Source organism: Equus asinus, chromosome X, assembly GCF_041296235.1.
Source record: "Equus asinus isolate D_3611 breed Donkey chromosome X, EquAss-T2T_v2, whole genome shotgun sequence".
NCBI classification, from domain to species: Eukaryota; Metazoa; Chordata; class Mammalia; order Perissodactyla; family Equidae; genus Equus; species Equus asinus.
The window spans coordinates 51,506,923-51,528,174 of NC_091820.1; the positions used below are offsets into that span (position 1 = coordinate 51,506,923).

Here is a 21,252-nt window from a genome sequence, read left to right on the forward strand (position 1 = left end):
TTGTTGAGGTAGGCCTGAAGTGCTATAGACTTCCCTCTTAGCACCACTTTTGCTGTATCCCATAGATTTTGGCATATCGTGTTTTCATTTTCATTTGTCTCCAGGAATTTTTTGATTTCTTCTTTGATTTCTTCATTGACTCAATCGTTGTTCAGTAGCATTTTCTTGTCTCCACATTTTTGTGGCTTTTCTGATCTTCCTTCTGTAGTTGATTTCTAGTTTCATACCTTTGTGGTCAGAGAAGATGCATGGCATTATTTCGATCTTTTTAAATTTATTGAGACTTATTTTGTGGCCTAATATGTGATCAATCCTGGAGAATGTTTCATGTGCATTTGAAAAGAATGTGTATTCTGTGGTTTTTGGATAGAATGTTCTATATATATCTACTAAGTCTATCTGATCAAATGTGTCATTTAAGGCCAGTGTTTCCTTATTGATCTTCTGTTTGGATGATCTATCCATTGGTGTAAGTGGAGTGTTAAAGTCCCCTAATATTATTGTGTTACTGTCTATTACTCCTTTTATGTCTGTTAATAATTGCTTTATATATTTAGGTGCTCCTATGTTGGGTGCATAGATATTTACACGTGTTATATCTTCTTGTGGGATTGTTCCCTATATCATTATGTAGTGCCCTTCTTTGTCTCTTGGTTCAGTTTTTGTTTCAAAGTCTATTTTGTATGATATAAGCATTGCTGCCCCTGCTTTCTTTTCTTTTCCATTTGCATGGAGTATTATTTTCCATCCTTTCATTTTCAGTTTGTGAGTGTCTTTAGGTCTGAAGTGTGTCTCTTGTATATAGCAATTATGGGTCTTTTTTTTATCCAATTGGCCACCCTATGTCTTTTGATTGGAGCATTTACTCTATTGACTTTTAAAGTACCTTTTGATAAATATGTATTTATTGCCATTTTGTTACCTTTTTTCTGGGTGTTTTAGTAGTTCTCTGTTTCTTTCTTTTGCTCTCGCTCTCTTCCCTTGTGTTTTGATGGCTTTCTTTAGTAATATGTTTGATTTCTTTTCTTTCATCTTACTTATTTGCTTACTTATTATAGGTTTCTGGTTTGTGATTGCCATGAGGATACTATATAATATTCTATGTATATAGCCATCTATATTCAATTGATAGACTCTTTTGCTTGACCTCTTTCTAAAAACTCTGCTATTTCACTCCCTTCCTCCCACATTTTATGTTTTTGAAATTTCATCTAATCTCTTGTTTTGTGCGTGTCTATCCATTATCGTATCATTGAAATAGGTAATTTTAGTACTTTTGTCATTTAACCTTCATATTATCTTCATAGGTGGTTGATCTACTACCTTTACTATATTTTTACCTTTACCGGTGATTCTATTGTCTGTTTCTTTTGGGGGGGAGGGTTGATAACTTTTTGTATCTCTATTTGTGGTCATTGCCTTCTCATTTAAATAAGTCCTTTCAACAATTCTTGTAGAGCTGGTTTCTTGGTGATAAACTCCTTTAATTTTTGCTTGTCTGGGTAGCTATTTATCTCTCCTTCCATTCTGAATGACAACCTTGCTGGGTAGACTATTCTTGGGAGTATATTTTTTCCTTTCAAGACTTTAAATATGTCATGCCACTCTCTTCTCACCTGCAATGTTTCTGCTGAGAAGTCAGTTGACAGCCTTAAGGGGTTTCCTTTGTATGTCACTTGTTGCCTTTCTCTTGCAGCTTTTAGGATTCTCTCTTTTTCTTTAATTTTGGACATTTTAATTATAACGTGTCTTGGTGTGGGCCTTTTTGGGCTTATCTTGTTTGAAGCTCTCTTTGCTTCCTGTACATGGATGTCTGTTTTCTTCCTTAGGTTAGGAAAGTTTTCAGCTATTATTTCTTCAAATAGATTTTCTGCCCGTTTGTCTCTCTTCTCCTTCTGGGACACCTATAATATGAATGTTAGTGTGCTTGATATTGTCCCAGAGTCCCCTTAGACTGTTCTCATTCTGTCTGATTCTTTTTTCTTTCATCTGTTCAGCTTGAGCGATTTCCTCTAGTCTTTCACTTAGCTCACTGATCCGTTCTTCTTATCATCTACTCTGTTATCAAGTCCCTCTAGGGAATTTTTCATTTCCAGTATTGTATTCTTCATTTATGGTTTATTCTGTTTTATATTTTCCAATTCTGTGTTGACAAGCTCACTGTGTTCATCCAGTCTTCTCCAAATATCTGTGAGCATCCTCTTGAGTTTTTGTTTGAACTCTTTGTCAGGTAGGTTGCTTATTTTTATTTTATTTAGTCCTTTCCCTGGTGTTTTGCCCTGTTCCCTTGCTTGGAATGTAGTCCTTTGTCTCCTCATTATGCTTCTTCCTCTGTGCTTATATCTATGTATTAGGTGAGTCAGCTATGTCTCCTGTTCTTCGTGAAGTGACCTTATGTAAGAGATACCTTTTGATGCCCAGCAGTGTGCTTCCCTCTCATCACCAGTCCAAATGATCCAGGAGTGACCCCTTTGTGGGCTATTTGTGTCTTTCTGCTGTGGCAGTGTTGCTCTTAATGCAGGTATACAGGGAGTCTAGTCTTTCCTTCCCTGGCCAGCCATTTGTAAATCCAGTTTGGGGAGCCTCAGCACCATTGGCTAAAAGGTCTAACAGCACACTCCCATTGCAGTTTTCCTGTTAATTGGTTAGGTACCCAGTGTAGCTGGTTGCTAGGCTCAGGGGCTTACAGTTGCTATAGACCTCAGACCTGCAAGGCTGTTGTCAGTTCTCTTAGGTGTGCAGCTGAGTGGGGCTGGCCCTAGGCACAGGAGCACTCAATTGTTTAGGCTTTGGAATGTGGAGCTATTTATGAAGCACAGGTCTTCTGCCACTGGTAAGCCTCACCCCCTACAGGACCACACACACCATCAACACAGTCCTGGCCTGTGCACATTTCCCAACCCCCTGGAGCATAACCTGACACCCCACTACAGAGGTCCCCACCTCTCCACCAGTGCTCCCCACAGTTCACCTTGTCCTCACACAGGCCCTGCCCCACAGAGGCAGACACCCTTGCCTGCCTGTAGAGGATCAAGGCACCCAGTCAATGCAGGCAGAGAGGTAGCCTGAAGGCTTGCTGTTGGGTGGGGCTGGTCCATAGGGCAGGCTGCCTGCCCTGGCTGAACTAAATTGAATCTGAACTCTAGTGGGTTTGGCAGACCCCTGGGATAACAGACCAGGGGAAGAACTGCAATGGTGTCTGCTGGGGTCTGTGTCAGCATGCCTGGACTAGGAGACAACAATGGCCACTACCAATGTCTCAGTCTCTGGAGAGGTCTCTCCTCTCACCAAGATGCACTCAGAGGCTACCAGGTGAGTCTTTTTTCTCCAAAGGACTGTCAGCCTTCTTTCTGGTGATTTTAGGTTGCTCTCTGAGACAGGTGAGTTTGTGCATGGGCCCTTTAAGACCCAGGTTTTTTCAGCTTTTGTACAATAGCTTTTCTGGGGGTATTCCCTGCTGCAGTTAATAGCCAGCAAAGCCAGATAGTAAGACCCTCATCTCAGTTGTGCTGAATCTGAAGGATGCTTATAGCAGTATTGGGCCCCCACTCAGGACCTCACTCCTCCAGGGAGGGCTACATACCTTAGGGTGGCTCCTGCCTGGCCAGCTGTGAAACTCCACTGCGAATCTCCACTGCTCCTGAAGGTGGCTTTTTTTTCTCTCCAGATGGAATTTCTGCCTCTTCTGCCTTAGTCAAGACTGTCCCTTGTTGTGGGGGTTATTTTTATCCACTTTTAAGTTTTCTATCCAGGGTGATTTTTCCAAAAATAGTTGTAACCTGGTTGTGTTCATGGGAGGAAATGAGTTCAGAGTCTGCCTATGCTGCCATCTCAACTGTGTTCTTGATGCTCAGAAATTTTTAATTTTGATGTCCAATTTACCTATTTTTACTTTTGTTGCCTGTTCTTTTGGTGTCATATCCAAGAAATCGTTGTTCAATCCAGTGTCATGAAGCTTTTCCCGTATGTTTTCTTCTAACAAATTTATAGTTTTCATTCTTACTTTTAGGTCCATTTTGAGCTAATTTTTGTATATGTCATAAGGTAAGAGTACCAATTGATTCCTTTGTATGTGGATATCCAGTTTTCCTAATACCATTTGATGAAAAGACTGTCTTCTCCCCATTGAATGGTCTTGGCACCCTTATAAAAAATCATTTAACCATATATGTGAGGGTTTGTTTATGGGCTTTCTGCTGTATTTCATTGGTCTTTATGTGTTTATGTCAACCACACTGTTTTTATTGCTATAACTTTATAATAAATTTTGAAATCAGGCAGTGTGAGGGCTCCAAGTTTATTCTTTCTCAAAATTGTTTTGGCTATTCTGGGTACCTTAAGAGTCCATATGAATTTTAGGGTGGATTTTTCTATTTCCCAACACCATAGGGATTTTAATAGATGTTGTATTAAATGTGTAGATCACTTTGGGGAGTATTGACATCTTAATAATATTAAGTTTTCCAATCTATGAACATGTGGGATCTCCTTTTGAAGTGATGAAATATTCTAAAATTGACTGTGGATGGTTGCACATATCTGTGAATATACCAAAACCATTGAATTGAACACCGAATGGATGAATTGTATGGTATGTGAATTATAACTCAATAAAGCTGTTTTTTTTAAGAAAGATGGAATATTCAGTGTCCATACCAACACCTGCACCTACTGCTTTTCTTTATGTGAAGACACAGTGACAGTTTGAGTGTGCTGTAGATGAGCCCAGAACATTCCATATGTTGCCTAACTTTCATAATAAAGATAGTTTTATTATAGTTTATATCATCTTATCCTCCCAAAAATCGTTTTGTAATGTAGGGCAAATATCATTATCTCCACCTAACATCAGGAAACTAAAGTGCAATGAATTTGTGGGAATTCAAAGATCCTTTGGCTGAAAAGTAGCAGAGATAATACTTGAACATAGGTCTCTGACTACAGTGTCTGTGCTGTTTCCATTATGCTACACCACTTATCGTGACTCACTAATTTTGTAAACTCTTTGAGGTCATGAACTATTTGTATAACTTTGTATCACAAATAATGGCTGGCTTATAGCAAGTATTTCATAAATACTTATTGGACTTTTCAACTGAACTGTCATTTACAAAGTGCATTACATTTATTGCCTTATTTAATCTTTAATATGATCAAATAGCATATTTCCACTTTACAGATGTTAAAATTGAAGCTCAGAGAGGTTAAGTAAATTTCTCAGAGTACAATAGCTAGTAAGTATAATTAAGACTATAGCTTTGTAGTAAAGTCTTCCAACTTTGTTCTCTTTCATATTGGTTTTGGCTATTCAGGCTTGCATCTCCATATAAATGTTAAGATTAGCTGGTCATTTTCTTCAAAAGAAGCTTTGTAATTTTTAAAATTTTTATTCAACTTACTTAAACTTAAAAAAGAAAACAGTTCACCCATTTGTCCCATTCTCCACCCCTACCTCTTGCAACCACCAATTTGTTCTCTGTATCTATGAGCTTGGTTTGGGGTTTTTTTTTAGATTTCACAAATAAGTCAAATGGTATCTATCTGTCTCTATTTAACTTATTTCATATAGCATAATGCCCTCAAGGTTTTTCCATGTTGTCACAAATGGCAAGATTTCATTCTTTTAAGGGCTAAACAATATTCCATTTTATATATATATATATATATATATATATATATACACATTATCTTATATACATATACCAACATATATATATACCACAATTTCTTTATCCATTCATCTATTTATGGACACTTAGATTATTTCCATATAGTTGATTTTGTAAATAATACTGCAATAAACATTGGGGTGCATGTATCTTTTCAAATTATTATTTGTGTTTTCTTTGGATAAACACCCAGAAGTGGAACTGCTGGATCATTTGGTAGTTCTATTTTTAACTTTTTGAGGAAGAAGCTCTGTACCATTTTTGATAGCGGCTGCACCAATTTACAGTCCCACAAACAGTGCACAAGTGTTCCATTTTCTCCACATCCTCTCCAAGACTTGCAATTTCTTATCTTTTTGATAAAAGCCATTCCAAGAGGTGTGAGGTGATATTTCATTGTGGTTTTGATTTGCATTTCACTGATGATTAATAATGTTGAAAATCTTTTTATATACCTGTTGGCCATTTGCATGTCTTCTTTGGAAAAATATCTATTCGGGTCCTTTGCCCATTTTCTAATCAGATTATTTCTTTTTGTGCTATTGAGTTGTATGTGGTCCTCATATATTTTGGAAATTAATCCCTTATCAGGTGTCTGGTTTGCAAATATTTTCCCCTATTATTTAGGTTGCCTTTTCATTCTTCTGGACTCCATTCTTTCCTGTAAATAAGATTTTTAGTTTGATGTAGTCCCACTTGCTTATTTTAGCTTCTGTTGCCTGTGCTTTTGGTGTCATATCCAAAAAAAGTCATTGCCAAGACCAATGACAAGGAGATTTTTCTATGTTTTCTTCTAGGAATTTGACGATTTTAGGTGTTATGGTTATGTCTTTAATCCATTCTGGGTTGATTGTTGTATATGGTGTAATATAAGGGTCCAATTTCATTCTCTTGCATGTGGATATACAATTTTCCAAACTCTATTTATTGAAGAGACAGCCCTTTACCAATTGTGTATTCTTGGCACTCTTGTCAGAGATCAGTTGTCTGTATCCATGGGTTTGTTTCTGGGCTCTCTATTCTGATCCATTGGTCTATATGTCTATTTTTATGCCAATATCATAGCGTTTTGATTACTCTAGCTTTGTAATATCGTTTTAAAATAGGAAGTATCATGCCCCCCTGTTTTATCTTTTCTTAAGATTGCTTTGGCTATTTGGGGTCTTATGTGATTCCATATGAATTTTAGGATTTTTTTTTAATATTTCTGTGAAAATTGCCATTGGAACTTTGGTAGGGATTCTGTTGAATCTGTAAATCACTTTGAATGGTATGGAAATTTTCATAATATTCGTTCTTCCAATCTAAGAACATAGGCTATCTTTCCATTTATTTGTATGTTCTTGAATTTCTTTCATCAGTGTTTTATAGTTTTCAGTATACAGATCTTTTACCTCATTGGTTAAGTTTGTGCCTAAGTATTTTATTGTTTTTGATGCTATTGTAAATGGGATTGCTTTCTTTATTTTCTTTATCAGATAGTTCATTGTTACTATATACAAACAACTGATTTTTGTATGTTAATTTTGTGTCCTTCAACTTTACTGAATTCATTTGTTACTTCTAACAGTTTTTGTGAAATCTTTCAGCTTTTCTAAATATAAGATCATGTCATCTACAAACAGATAATTGTACTTCTTTCTTTCTGACTTGGATGTCTTTCATTTCTTTTTCTTGCCTAGTTGCTCTGGCTAAGACTTCCAGTACTATGTTGAATGGAAGTGGTGAGAGAGGGATCATGTTCCTAATCCTGGAGGAAAAGCTTTCAATTTTTCACCATTGAGTATGATGTTAGCTGTAGACTTGTCATATGTGACCTTTATTATGTTGAGGTACATTTCTTCTATACCTAATTTATTTCTTATCATGAAAGAATGAATTTTGTTAAATGATTTCTCTGCATCACTGAGATGGTCTTATGATTTTTCCCTTCATTCTGTTAAGGTGGTGTATCACATTTGTTGATTTACATATGTCAAATCATTCCTGAATATCAGTGATAAATCCCACTTGATCATGGTGTATGATTTTTTTAATGTGATCTTGAATTCAGTCTGCTAATGTTTTTTCTTTTTAGAATTTTTGCATCTATGTTCATCAGGGATATTGGCTTGTAATTTTCTTTTCTTGTAATGTCCTTGTCTAACTGAGTGATGCTGACCTCATAAAATGACTAGAAGTATTCCCTCCTCTTCAATTTTTGGGAAAAGTTTAAAATGGATTGGTACTAATATTTTTTAAATCTTTGCTAAAATTTACAAGTGGAACCATCTAGTCCTTTGTTGGTAGGTTTTTGATTACTGCTTTAATCTCCTTACTTGTTATTGGTCTGTTCAGATTTTCTATTTCATCATGATTAATCTTGGTAGGTTATATGTTTCTCAAAATTAATCCATTGCTTCTGGGTTATCCAGTTTTCAGTGTGTAATTATTCATAGTAGTCTCATGACCCTTTGTATTTTTATGGTATCATTTGTGATGTCTCCTCTCTCATTTATAATTTTTTTTATTTGAGTCTTCTCTTTTTGGTTATTCTATGTAAAGGTTTGTCAAATTGTTTATCTTCTCAAACCACCAATTGTCAATTTCACTTATTTTTTTCTATTATCTTTTTAGTCTCTATTTCATTTATTTCTGCTCTAATCTTTATTGTTTCCCTCCTTCTGCTAACATTGGGCTCAGTTTGTTCTTCTTTTTCTAGTTTTTTGAGGTGTAAAATTAGTGTGTTTATTTGAGATCTTTCTTTTTTCTTGATTTATCTCTATAAACTTCCCTCTCAGAATTACTTTTGCTGCATCCTATGTTTTGGTATGTTGTATTTTCATTTTTATTTTTCTCAGATACTTTTTGATTTCCCTTTTGATTTCTTCTTTGTCTCATTAGTTTTTCAAGACCGTGTTGTTTAATTTCCACACATTTGTGAATTTTCCAATTTGCCTCCTGTTATTCACTTTTTGTTTCACATCATTGTGATCAGAAAACATACTTGATATGATTTCAATCTTCCTAAAATTGTTAAGACTTGCTTTGAGACCCATCACATGATCTATCTTTGAGAATGTTTTGTGTGTGTTTGAGAAGAATGTGTATCCTGCTTGTGTTGGGTGAAATGTTATGTGTATGTTTGTTAGGTTCTTTTGGTCTATAGTGTTATTCAAATCCACTGTTTCCTTGTTGATTTTCTGTCTGAATAATCTATCCAATGTTGAAAGTGCAGTATTGAAATCCCCAACAATAGTATTGTTGCCTATTTCTTTCTTTAGTTCTGTTTATATTTTCTTTAAATATTTAAGTGCTCCAATGTTGGGGACATATATATTTTAAATCATTATATTCTTTTGATGAATTGACCCCTTTTTCTCTATATAGTGATCTTCTTTTTTTTCCCACTGGTTATTTTTTTGAGGAAGATTAGCCCTGAGCTAACATCTGCCGCCAATCCTCCTCTTTTGCTGAGGAAGACCGGCCCTAAGCTAATATCTGTGCCCATCTTCCTCTACTTTATATGTGGGATGCCTGCCACAGCATGGATTGACAAGCAGTGTGTAGGTCTGCACCTGGGATCTGAACCAGTGCAACCCAGACCATGGAAGTGGAACGTGTGAACTTAACCACCACACCACTGGGCTAGCCCCAACTTGCAGCTGATTTTGACTGAAAATCTACCTTATCCGAGTATAGCTACTCCTGCTTTCTTTTTGTTACCATTTGCATGGAAATTATTTTTCTATCCTTTCACTTTCAGCTTATGTGTGTTCTTTAGTGAATCTCTTGTAGGTAGCATATTGTTGGATCTTGTTTTTATATTTATTCCACTACTCTATGTTTTTTGATTGGAGAATTTAATCTATTTACATTCAAAGTAATTATTGATAGATAAGAACTTACTATGGCCGTTTTCTTCATTATTTCCTGTTTTGTAGTTCCTTTTTTCCTTTCTTCCACTCTTGCTGTCTTCTATTGTGATTTATTTTTTTTGTAGTAGTATACCATAATTCCCTTCTCTTTATCTTTTTTTGTATCTACTAGAGGATTTTCCTTATGGTTACCATGAGTCTTATGTAAATGATCTTACAGTTGCAACAGTCTATTTTAAGCTAACAACTTAACTTCAACCACATACAAAAACTGTACACTTTTACTTCTCCTCTCCCCACATTTTATGCTATTGATGTCACACTACATCTTTTTATATTGTGCATCCATTAACAAATTATTGTAGCTATAGTTATTTTTAATACTATTGACTTTTAACTTTTATGCTAGAGATAAAAAGTGATTTATGTACCACCATTACATTATTAGAGTATTCTGAATTTGATTACGTATTTACCCTTACCAGTGTGTTTGTATACTTTCATATGTTTTCATGTTGTTACTTAGTGTCCTTTCATTTCAACTTGAAGATCTGCCTTTGTATTTCTTGTAAAGCAGATCTACTAGTGATGAACTCCCTCAGCTTTTGTTTGTCTGGGTATATCTTCACCTCCCTTTGATTTCTAAATGATGGTTTTGCTGGTTATAGTATTCTCGATTGGCAGTGTTTTTCTTTCAGTACTTTGAATATATCATCCCACTCCCTCCCAGCATGCAAGTTTTCTTTTGAGAAATTTGCTCATAACCTTTTGAGATTCCTTTGTATATGATCAGTCATTTTTCTCGTGCTGTTTTCAAAATTCTCTCTTTGTTTTTGACTTTTAACAATTTGATTATAATGTGTCTCAGAGTAATCATCTTTGGGTTGATCTTGCTTGCAGTCCTTTGAGCTTCGTGTACCTGAGTGTGCATCTCTCTCTCAAGATTTGGGAACTTTTAAGCTATTATTTCTTTAAATAAACTCTCTGCCCCTTTTCTTGCTTCTCCTTCTGGGACTCCCATGATACGAATATTCATTTGCTTGATGGTGTCACATAATTCAAGTAGTCTTTCTTCACTCTTTTTTTCCCTCTAACTGGGTAATTTCAAATAACCTGTCTTTGAGTTAGCTTATTGTTTCTTCTGCATGATTGAGGCTGTGACTGAAGCTTTCTATTGAATTTTTCAGTTCTGTCATTGTATTCTCCAACTCCAGGAATTATGTTTAGTTATTTATGATGGTTTCTATTTCTTTACTAAACTTTTCTTTTTATTCAATCATTGTCTTCTTCATTTCATTTAGTTGTCTGTGTTGTCTTGCATTGCATTGAGTTTCTTTAAAATGATTATTTTTATTTCTTTGTCAGGCAATTTATAGGTTCCATTGGGAAGGTCAGTTACTGGAGCTTTTTTTTGTTTCCTTTGGTGATGTCATATTTGCCTGATTCTTTGTGATCCCTGAATACATTTGCATTTGAAGAAGCAAATACCTCTTCTGGTCTTTACAGACTGGTTTTGGCAGATAAGGACCTTTTCCTGTTAGTTCTCTGGGTTGATGGGATTACCTCCAGAATTGCAATTGAGCTGGATTGGAGTTGGGTCATGTGGCTGTTGCTGAGTCCACAATGGGGTTTCTAGTTGGGGGCCTATTACCAGAGGCTTAACTGGGCATGGATCCTGTCTGGCCCTTGGGTAGATAGAACTGCCTCCAAGATCTTGTTCAGTAAGTCTGGTGCTGGTACAAGCGTCCATTTTAGGCTCCACAATTGGGTCCATAAACAGTGTGCCTATTACCATGGATGGGTTTGGCTCTCACCAGATCTCTGGCAGGATTCCTGCTAGGTCATTGGGTGGATTCCTGGGCAGGCAGGACTGGCTGGACTGTAGCTGATGGGGCTAAATGAGTCCCAGAACTACTTCAGTGTCTACAGCTAGGGCTGAGGTCTACAGACCTGGCTCCAGAGGCACAGATGAATATGTCTCTCACCAGGTCCCTGGGAAAGCAGGAGTGTTCCCTGACTGCTATTGGGAGGGGCTGGAGCTGAGTTACAGGGCCTTTTCAGGATGTGCAGTTGGACTGTAGTCCATGAGCTTCCCTCTGGGTGCATATTCAGGTATGTCTCCTGGTAGGTCTCTGGGAAGGCAAGATTACTCATGGAGTGCAGTTGGGAGGGGTGGGAGCTGAATCAGAGGACTGTTTCAGGATTTGCTGTTGGATCAAGTTTGGTTGGTCTGCATCCAGGTACTCCAATGGGTATCTCTCCCAGCATGACCCTGAGCAGGCAGGAATGCTTCCTGACCATGGCTGGGAGGGGCTGGAGCCAAGTTACAAGGCTGTTTTAGGATCTCTGGGCTCACAGACTAGCGTGTCTTCTGCTGGGTTTCTGGACTGGCAGGACTCCCAGGCTGCAGCTGGGAGGGGCTGGAGCCAAGTTTTAGGACCATTTCAGAATCTTTGGAAGCACAGATGAGCATTTCTCCCCATAGGTTCCTGGGAAGACTACTTGCAGACTGCTGCTGGGAGGGGCTGGAGCCAAGTTACAGGGCTGCTTCAGAAGCTACAGTTGGACTGAGTTCAGTGGGCTTGCCTCTAAGGGTTCCTGGACCATGGCTGAGAGGGGCTGGAGCCAGATCACAGGCTACTTCAGGATCCACAGCTGGGACTGAGGCTAGTGGACCTAATAGTTGAGACATAGGCAGGTGTGACTCCTCCTGAGTCCTTTGGCGTATGGCACTGGTGGTTGGACCACAGCCAAACAAGTCTATAGCTGAGTCCACAGGGAGACAGAGCTGTTTCCAGGTCTGTAGCTGGTACCACATTTGGTGAGTCAGCCATGTGGGTATGGTCCTACCTTTTCAAAATGGCACTCATCGGTCTTGGGCTCCACTAAGTTTTCACAGTCTTCTATCTGGATCCCAAAGCTCCCACAAGGGCACTTTTGTTCATGGATGGCTATCAAATGATTGTTGGTGAGGGAGGATACAAACAGGGAATCTCTTGTTCTACCATCTTTCCAGTGTCACCTGAGCCCTACTTTCTTGTTTCTTTGCATGTCCCATAATTTTTTGTTGAAAACTGGACATTTTTATTTAACTGGACATTTATTATTTATATAATGTGGAAACTCTGGAAATCAGGTTCCCTCCTCTCCCCAGTGTTTGTTGTTGTAGTTGTTATTTAGTGATGTCTGAAGTAATTTTTGTAAAGTCCGTATTATTTGTTGTGTGTGACCACAGAATTCTCTGCTCAGAATAGCTTAGTTCTCAGCTAATGGCTCAACAAAGATTTCCTTAAATGCCTCAAACCAATACACTTCCCTCCCTTTGCCGAGGGAGTTTGTCTGTATGTTGGGACACACTTTCAACACTCTGGAAGGCATTTGATAACTTTGCCTTAGCCTTCACTTCTGGCCACACAGAGCCTTAAGGTCAGCCAGAGGTGAGAGATTATGCCTTTCTATACCTTTCCTGAGCATAGGCACAGCCCTGCACATGCACATGTGCTTCTAGATCCCCAGGAATATGTGGGAGATTTTCAATGTCCCCTGTGGACATCTAGTTCACAGCTTTTCCTTTTAAGTTTTTTGGTCAGTTTCTTGTTTGCTCCAACTGTTAGTACAACCTAAGGCAGCTGTGATGTTAAACACTTGCCTCTAATTTTTTTTTTAAAAGATTGGCACCTGAGCTAACAACAGATGCCAATCTCCCCTTTTTTTTTCCATTCTTCTTCTCCCCAAAGCCCTCCAGTACATAGCTGTATATGCTAGCTGTAGGTCCTTCTGGTTGTGCTATGTAGGATGCCACCTCAGCATGGCCTGATGAGCAGTGCCATGTCCGTGCCCAGGATCCAAACCAGAGAAACCCTGGGCTGCTGAGGTGGAGCACGTGAACTTAACCACTGAGCCACCTGGTGGCCCCCAATTGTTTTTGATAAATATCCTTGGGGAAAAATTTGTTCATATGCCCAAGCTCTAAGTCAGGTCAAATAAAGACAAGGCCTGAGAATCGAGTTTTCCAAGGAACTGCCAAACAGATCAGATAGTGATAATTCTATGGGGATGTGACTTTTGGGGAACTCTAAACTCATTCCGATTCCTCTATTGGCTTCTAGGTTGCTGGTTCTCATGGCTACTATGGTTGTGAGGCTGTTGGCCTTCAAGGCCACCATGGATCTGGGGAGGGGAGATGGGAATAGGGCAAATTAAAATGCCACATTTTCTGTTCTTACCAAGGTTCAGCCAGTTATTTGTTGTTTTTTGTTTTTGTTCTGGTTTTGGTTTTAGAATAGACACTTTTTGGATTATTGTAAGGCTTTGGTTAATTTCCAGAATTCTGTAAAAGTTGATTTTAAGATTTTTTGTTAGTGTTCTCATTGCTTTTATTGACAAGCAGATTTTTGGAGGTCTTTTTTGTGCCATTCCTGTTGACATCATCCATAACTAGTATTTAAAGTTACATAACTGTCAGAAGATTTCATGGCATAAAGGTAATTACATAAACTTTTGGACATTTGGAGAGTTGTTGTTGTGCATTTTTTCACTATTTTTAGTCTCTACTGTGAAAAAAGTGCTTTCCAAACAACTAATATTAAATATTAAATACAAAGTCAATTATAGACAGATTTTTAAGGAAATTGCCCCTACATAATAAGTGACTCACAAGAAATCATTTTAACCCACCTCACCATCATTTAGGTACAAGTCAGAATTATATATAAGTGATATAAAGTCAAATGGTTTTTATAATTTTGATCAGCTGAACCTGGCTGCAGGCTTCTGTGAATATGTAAGAGGCTACAACAGTACAAAGATGAAGCATTTGATAAAATATTTATTGAAGACTTACCATTTGCAAAGCAATATGTAAGTTTTGGGATTGGGGGAAGCAGAGATACAAACATGAATGTGAATGGTTCTTGCCTTTAATGGAATTCATAGTCTAGTGAGGGAGAGAGACAGATTTGTAACAAATGAGGGAGGGAGTGAAGTGGAAGATGTAGAGGGGAGAGAATCCAGAGTGTGGAGAGCATTACTCACTAGTCTTGACCCCACCATGGCCTTTCACACCTCCATGCCCTTTCATATGCTATTGCATCTGCCTAGCGTGTCTTCTACAATTTCCTTACCCTTTCCCTGATGAATCCTCAAAGAGAGCTCAAATTTCACTTCCCTTGCCTCAGATAGCAGAATTTTTTATTCCTTCCTTGGTGTTCCCTTAGCATTTATAAACAACCTTATGAGAGCACAGTATATTGTTCATAACTATTTGTTTACATGTTTGTCTTACCTACTAGAATGTGAGCACCGTATAGGGACTGTGTCATATTTGTTTTAGAACCCCCCAGCACCTGGAACAGTGCTGGGCACATAGTATGAAGAGAGGGAGTGAAAAATTAGAACTTCCCAGCTTCAAAGATCGAAACTGGCATAGTGATTTTATAATGTGGAAGGGCAGTTTTTGGATATCCTCCTAGTGGTAATGTGTGGATAAAAGAGGAATGCAAATCCAAGAGAAATACCACTTTGACATCATGTTTCAACAGTATACTTGGTGGTGAAGCAACCTACCAAGTCTGGGGACATGAAAATAGGTTAGATGGACAAATGATATAAAACTTTACAGTTTATAAACAGCTTTCATATCTGTTTTGCATTTAATCCTTACAAAACCCTATGAAATAGGTGCCATCAACATTCTCTTTTTACAGGTGAGGAAACTATGGCTCAGAGAGGTAATATAATTTGCCTAACATCACACAATTAGTCGTGGTACAGTTGGGACTAACACTTAAGTCTCCTGACTCTTAATTTGCTACAATAGTCACTGTTTATTAATTGGTTCATGCCTCTCTCTGCTGTGACCAATAGTAACAATAGCTTACATTTATACAATTTTACAGTTTATAATATACTTTCAACATCCATTTTCTTGTTTGATCCTCATAACAGTCCTCTCAGCAGACAGATAAGAGCATCCCTATTTTCCAGTTGAGGAAACAGACTCATAACTCATAGGTGAGATGACTGCATTAAGTCACACAACTCTAGTAAGTGGTAAAAGCAAGATCTGAACCCAGATCATATCACTCCAGCTCCAAAAGCAGAAGGCTTCTCACTATATTCAGGTCCCCTATGGCTGTTCCTGCATGAGTCCTTCAAGGATCACTAGCACCCTAGGCTCATAGGACAGCCAGGAGAGTGCCTATGTCATAAAATGGTTGACATATTACTTAGTATAACATATATTGCATTATTAAGCGTTCCTTACTCTGAAAGCCTATGAAATATTTTTGAAACCGTTTCTTATGAACTTCACTGGCCACAAAAGTGCAGCTACTGCTTAGATAGAACAGAATAGCTATTGAAAAAAACAATACATAACTATCTGAGGAAGGAAGTGAAAACAAATAGTGCATTAGTTGAAATAAGAAGAATTAAGACTTATGAGAATCTAATAACCTCCAAGACTATTCCACTCCCCACTTTCCCTCCTAATCCCATTTGCCTTCCAATACACTTCAAGTTTCCTTTTGGAGATCTTTGGGGATAACCAGACTGAAACTGATGATATTGTGGCTGCAATACTGCAGCTACCCCTCAGAATTGTCCCGATCATTGAGTCCTTTCTAATTTTAGTCTAATTATTTGAGTATGAGGAAAGAAAGTAGGATATACTCTATTCCACTCATTTTTCAAACCAATTGAATTTGAGAGAATCAAGAAAGATCAAGTTCAGTATTATTAACTGAATGGGATGCTCAAGATATGTTTATTGCTATTAAAGTCATAATACAGGCACTATTTTTTTTCAATTTACTTTAAGTAAAGGATGACACAGCCACATTTTCCTATAGGTTTTGACCAAAAGAGTCCTGTGGGCGGGAATGTGTGGCACAGAGAGAAAAAGAGAATGGAGAGGAAGGAAAGAAAAGGGAAGAGAGGGGAGAAGAGAAAGAAAGAAATATAAGAAACTTCGCCAGAGTCATGGAAGTGGGAATGTTCTCTGGAGAAACTACTTTCATAACAGCTCACCAGTCATCACTAGTGGCCAGAGAACACACATTCACTGCACAGTTACTCTAACAGAGATCGTCTCCTGTAGTGTATGATGCAGCTTCTCCACATGAATTTCAACTGATCCTTCTCTAAATGTTCTTTATATAGAAAGAAGAAAATAGTAAGTATATAACCTACAGCTTCCTTGTTATTCTGGAGAATTGAACACTAGAAATGCTTTTTGCTTAGGAGATTAAATCCAATATAAATTAAGGTTACATTTACCAATGTCGTTTTCATTAATTTGGGCAACAGAGTGTGCGTAGTGCAAGGTGTTTTAGATGTGCTGCAGACAAACGTCCTTCCTAATGGAATAAGTGGCAGTGGAAGGTAGCAAGAAAATGAGCCCCAGTTTCAAACCTAGGGATAAAGTGTTTTGAAATCAAATCATTGTGTGTTTATTATGTTTGCAATCCTAGAAGAATGAATGGATAATAAAAGTCAAAAAACTGTTACTTTCCTATGAACATTTTGTCTAAATCTTTAACATTTGTTTTGGGGGAGGAGACAAGAATTGAGGCCATTTAATCATGCAAAACTTTGAAATGAAATTCTAAATTTTGAATGGTTCATTTATTCTTAGCTCTGACCTTGACAAATTTTACTGTGACATGCATCACATTGAGAATACATTGAAGATAAACACAAGTTTAAAAAAAAAACAGAAAGGAAAAGCCAATTTTGTTTTAGAGAGTAGTGAAAAAACAGGCTGACAATCATGTTCTCATTGCTTGAGGAGAATCCCATTTTTACAAATCACAGAAAGTATGCTATTTCTTATACTTATTTCTTTGCTAAGTCTTACAACCTATAAACCATTCGAGAGCACATGAACAAGTGGGTATAGTTGGAGGTTGAGGAAGCAGTGAAGCAAGTCTTTATCTCCTTTATGATATAATTGCTGTATGTAATTGATTTAATATGAATGAAAATGGGAAGAGGACTTTGGATTTTCTCAGATTGCCTTCATGTGAAACTTTTTCGTTTTGAGAATCAGTAAAGTTTTCAACCCCCTTTGCTTCCCAAGCATTGAGAAAGCTTACACTTGTTTCTCCCTGGGATTTGTGCATTTCTTTAGTTGATGTGCTTGACACAGAGAACTAAAGGTGGGCTTTATAGTCATAACAAACGAAATCTGAGTTGGATACATAATGATGTGGCCCTATTGATTGGGAGTGTGTATGTGAAAGCACTTAAGCAACTCTAATATGCAATGCAAATGTAAATGTTTGTTTGTATTTTATTACTATTACTAAAGTTCCATAATAACTTTTGTTTTCTTTGCCCTTTTTGAAGTAAAATATGATGGCTTGATACAATAAAGATTTGGATTTGTTCTTTTTAACTAACTCTAAAACCAGGGTATAGTTCAGAGAGTAGAAACCAAGAAAAGAGCTTAGTGTTCTTATGATAACTGAACTATAGTCACTTTTCAATTATCTGGGCCCCACCAAAAATCCAACACAGTAGATAATTTTTGATATGTGTCTTTTCTTTGAGGATACCTATTATGAAAAAAAATTGCTAGAAGAGAAAGGGAAGGGCAATTGTCTAATTAGGTGTCCCTAAGTCTCTCACAAAATATGCCTTCCCAGAGCACAGCTTGAGATTTAACAACACCACAAATAATAAAGTGGCTTAGCCACATGTAGATCATTGAGAATTTACTATTCTGTTCTTGACTTGGCTGGATAGCTTTGTCCTATGCGGCTATTGGGCTTTTTTGAACATTTAAACCAATGGATTTAGTTCAGTAAACATGGCCAGATGTTTCTGTCTCCATATCTGATATTGTTTGGCAGATTTTGGAAAAGATGAAGTGGAGTTTGTAGATTGATCTTGGAAAATTGCTCTATGCAAATGCAAAATGAATGAATTGTATTTCATAGTAAAAGGATGGGAGGAGGGGGTGAAGGAAGAACTTAGGCTGACCAGTCTTCTCATTAGAGAAGACTGTTGTTTTTTTCTTCATGGAAATTCCTTGAGGTCACTATTGGCAGCTTTTGTCTGCTTATGTTTCTTTGCTTGTTTAGATTCAAATGCAAATTTGTCATCATTTGCTTAATAATATTCTTAAGCAAATTGTAAGCGAGTTCTGTACCTATAAGATGTGGCTATCTGGTGACAAAGCTCTTACCTTCTTAAAACAAATTACATCCAGTTCTATAATTTCATCTGACTACATGATTTTCCAAAGTACGTCACTCTTTAATACCCTCATTTGTGAATTTTTTCAGTCAATAACAATGAAAGATAAAAACTATTTTGAACACCTGTCATAAGTAGCAGCTAGAACATTATCTTTGAAACTTTTCTCCCTACTCATCTTCCTTTTTGGGAAAAAATATTTTCCTTTAGCCATTCTTAATGCTTTCATTTATCACTCCTCACCAGTAATATTAGGCATGAGGTGTTGACTAAGGCACAATATCATATTAATATTCATATACCTATAATTTTAAAAATTCTTCTCTACTGAGCAAATTGATGCTCTTTCCTTTAAGGCTCAACTCACATCTCCCTATATTTCTTAACACTGAATCACTTTCCACAGTTTGTAACTATGAATTACATAATTATTTGATTATTGTCTGTCTCCCCCCTACCACCACCACCACTATAAGCACCTTGAGATCAGAATCCACATCTGTTTCTATATCCCCAGCCCCTAACATGTTTCCTGGCACATAGTTGGCACTAACCAAATATTAATTAATTAATTAATTAATGAGTCAGAAAATAACATCAAATGTTATATCCTTCTTGAATTATTTCCTAATCCTTTCAACCACCACTCCCATCTCACACCCCACTGACAGAATTGAACATTCCCTCTTCTGTATGTCAATGGAAATTTTCAAGCAACTTGAAGGACCAACCATACATTCAGGTTTGCCTGAGACATCCTCAGTTTATGCCTATTGTTCTGACATAATTATTAGTAATGTTCCTTTTATCCTCAAAAGTGTCCCAGCTTGGACTATAATTGAGATGGTCGCTCTCTATAGAATTATGTTTCAGCATTTCCTAGGGCTATTCCTAGTTTTTTATTCGTTTTCGAGTTCTTTGAGAACAGGTTCAGTTCTGGTTTCTCTTCCTTGACCCGGGGTTTATCACAGTGTCTGGCGCTCAGTGACTGTCCTTTTGAATGAAAAGACATTCCTCTGTCTTTGCTTCAAGAAATATGCATTGTAAAATAAACACAAGAAACACATGACACCTACACACCTACATAGGTTTTAGGACAAACAACCAACATTTTTCCTAAAATCTTCTTGCTTAAGGCTTTGAAATGCAAATCCAAATTTGTATTTGCTAGGTCATTTATTTCTCTTCTGCTTTAGCTTACTGAATAGGAAACTTTCACAATAATAACTAGCAATTTCAATGAGGGTTTCCTATGTAGTGAGATTTTCCCTGAGTTTAAATTTACTATTGTATATCTACGTAAACATGGTAACAGTGCTCACACCAACGTCAATTTGGACAGAGAAAAATATCATATAGTAGAGAAGGAGAAAAACATTCTATGATCCACAAGGTAAGAGTAGTCAAATTTATCTTTTCCAGGTACCTCTGATGTGTCAATAAAATATACATTTAGTCTTATAAAAAGTTGTTTTTAAGTGACTTTGGAGCTTTGAATACATGCAGGGAGGACAATCTCAATGCCCTGTGTGCACTAGAAATTATTTTGAAGAGAATAAAATGTAAGTCAGATAGTAAATGTGAAATTTATAAAGGAAATAGGCTTTAAAATTTGAATAACAAAGATTAATGGAGAAGTGAAAGTGAAATGGATGTCTGTCTGTTGGCTGATTCGTTAAGGGAAAATTCTGAAATCATAAGTGATAGGATCATCATTAAAGAAGTCATTACATGCTGCCTGAATATCAGTTATGAGATGTCAGTTCTGTGTGCATGCGATGTTTTCAAACATGGCTCTCTTAAAGTGAGCATGCAGTTATGCATATTATTCTTAGATATAGCTATTGTTGGCTTTTCTTCTTGTTTGTACAAATAGTATTCAAATATAAGTGGAAAACCCTAGGACACTGATTACATAGACACTCTGGTTTTACATTAGTGAGCACAGCTGCTATCTAAAGAGTTTATCAGTGCTCACAGGTCTATAGCCTTGCCTCGCTGTCAGTCTTTTTCTTTTTAAACTGAACACCTGGTGATATCTGTTGAACCCTTTACCTATATTGAGAACCTACTATATTCTGTTCACTTTTCAAAGCACTTTCCTTACTTCATCTTATGTAATCCTCACCCTGTGAGGTAACTATCAATGTCCTCATTTTACATATGAGGAAACTGAGGCTCAAATTGAAGGAAACACTTTGGCCAGGTTAGAACTCAAACCTGTGGGCACAGATGAAGTAAGTGAGGAGTTATCAATATATTTTTAAATGTTCTGGTCTCTCATGCAAGTTGAGTTGATTTTCTCCTTTTATTTACCAATTACAATAAATAAAAGAGGCTGCAGATACAATTCATGAGTATGCACAAACCTCTTAACTTATCTGGAGCACACAGTTCTCTACTTGTTTACCCTTATAGCCTGTTTCAATTGCTTGAAAGCAATTTTAATGGTTTTCCTGTCTCCCCAGTAGATGGGGTTCCCTGATATTTTGTAAAGAGTAGTACTGGAGAGGTTGTGCTCTTCA

The 21,252-nt window shown here is 37.2% G+C and overlaps 1 protein-coding gene across 3 annotated transcripts in view; it reads left to right on the forward strand.

Moving 5' to 3' along the window:
* ZC3H12B (zinc finger CCCH-type containing 12B) overlaps positions 1 to 21,252 on the forward strand; it is a 413,516-nt gene that overhangs the window by 375,155 nt on the left and 17,109 nt on the right. The gene's annotated exons all lie outside the window — the stretch shown is intronic.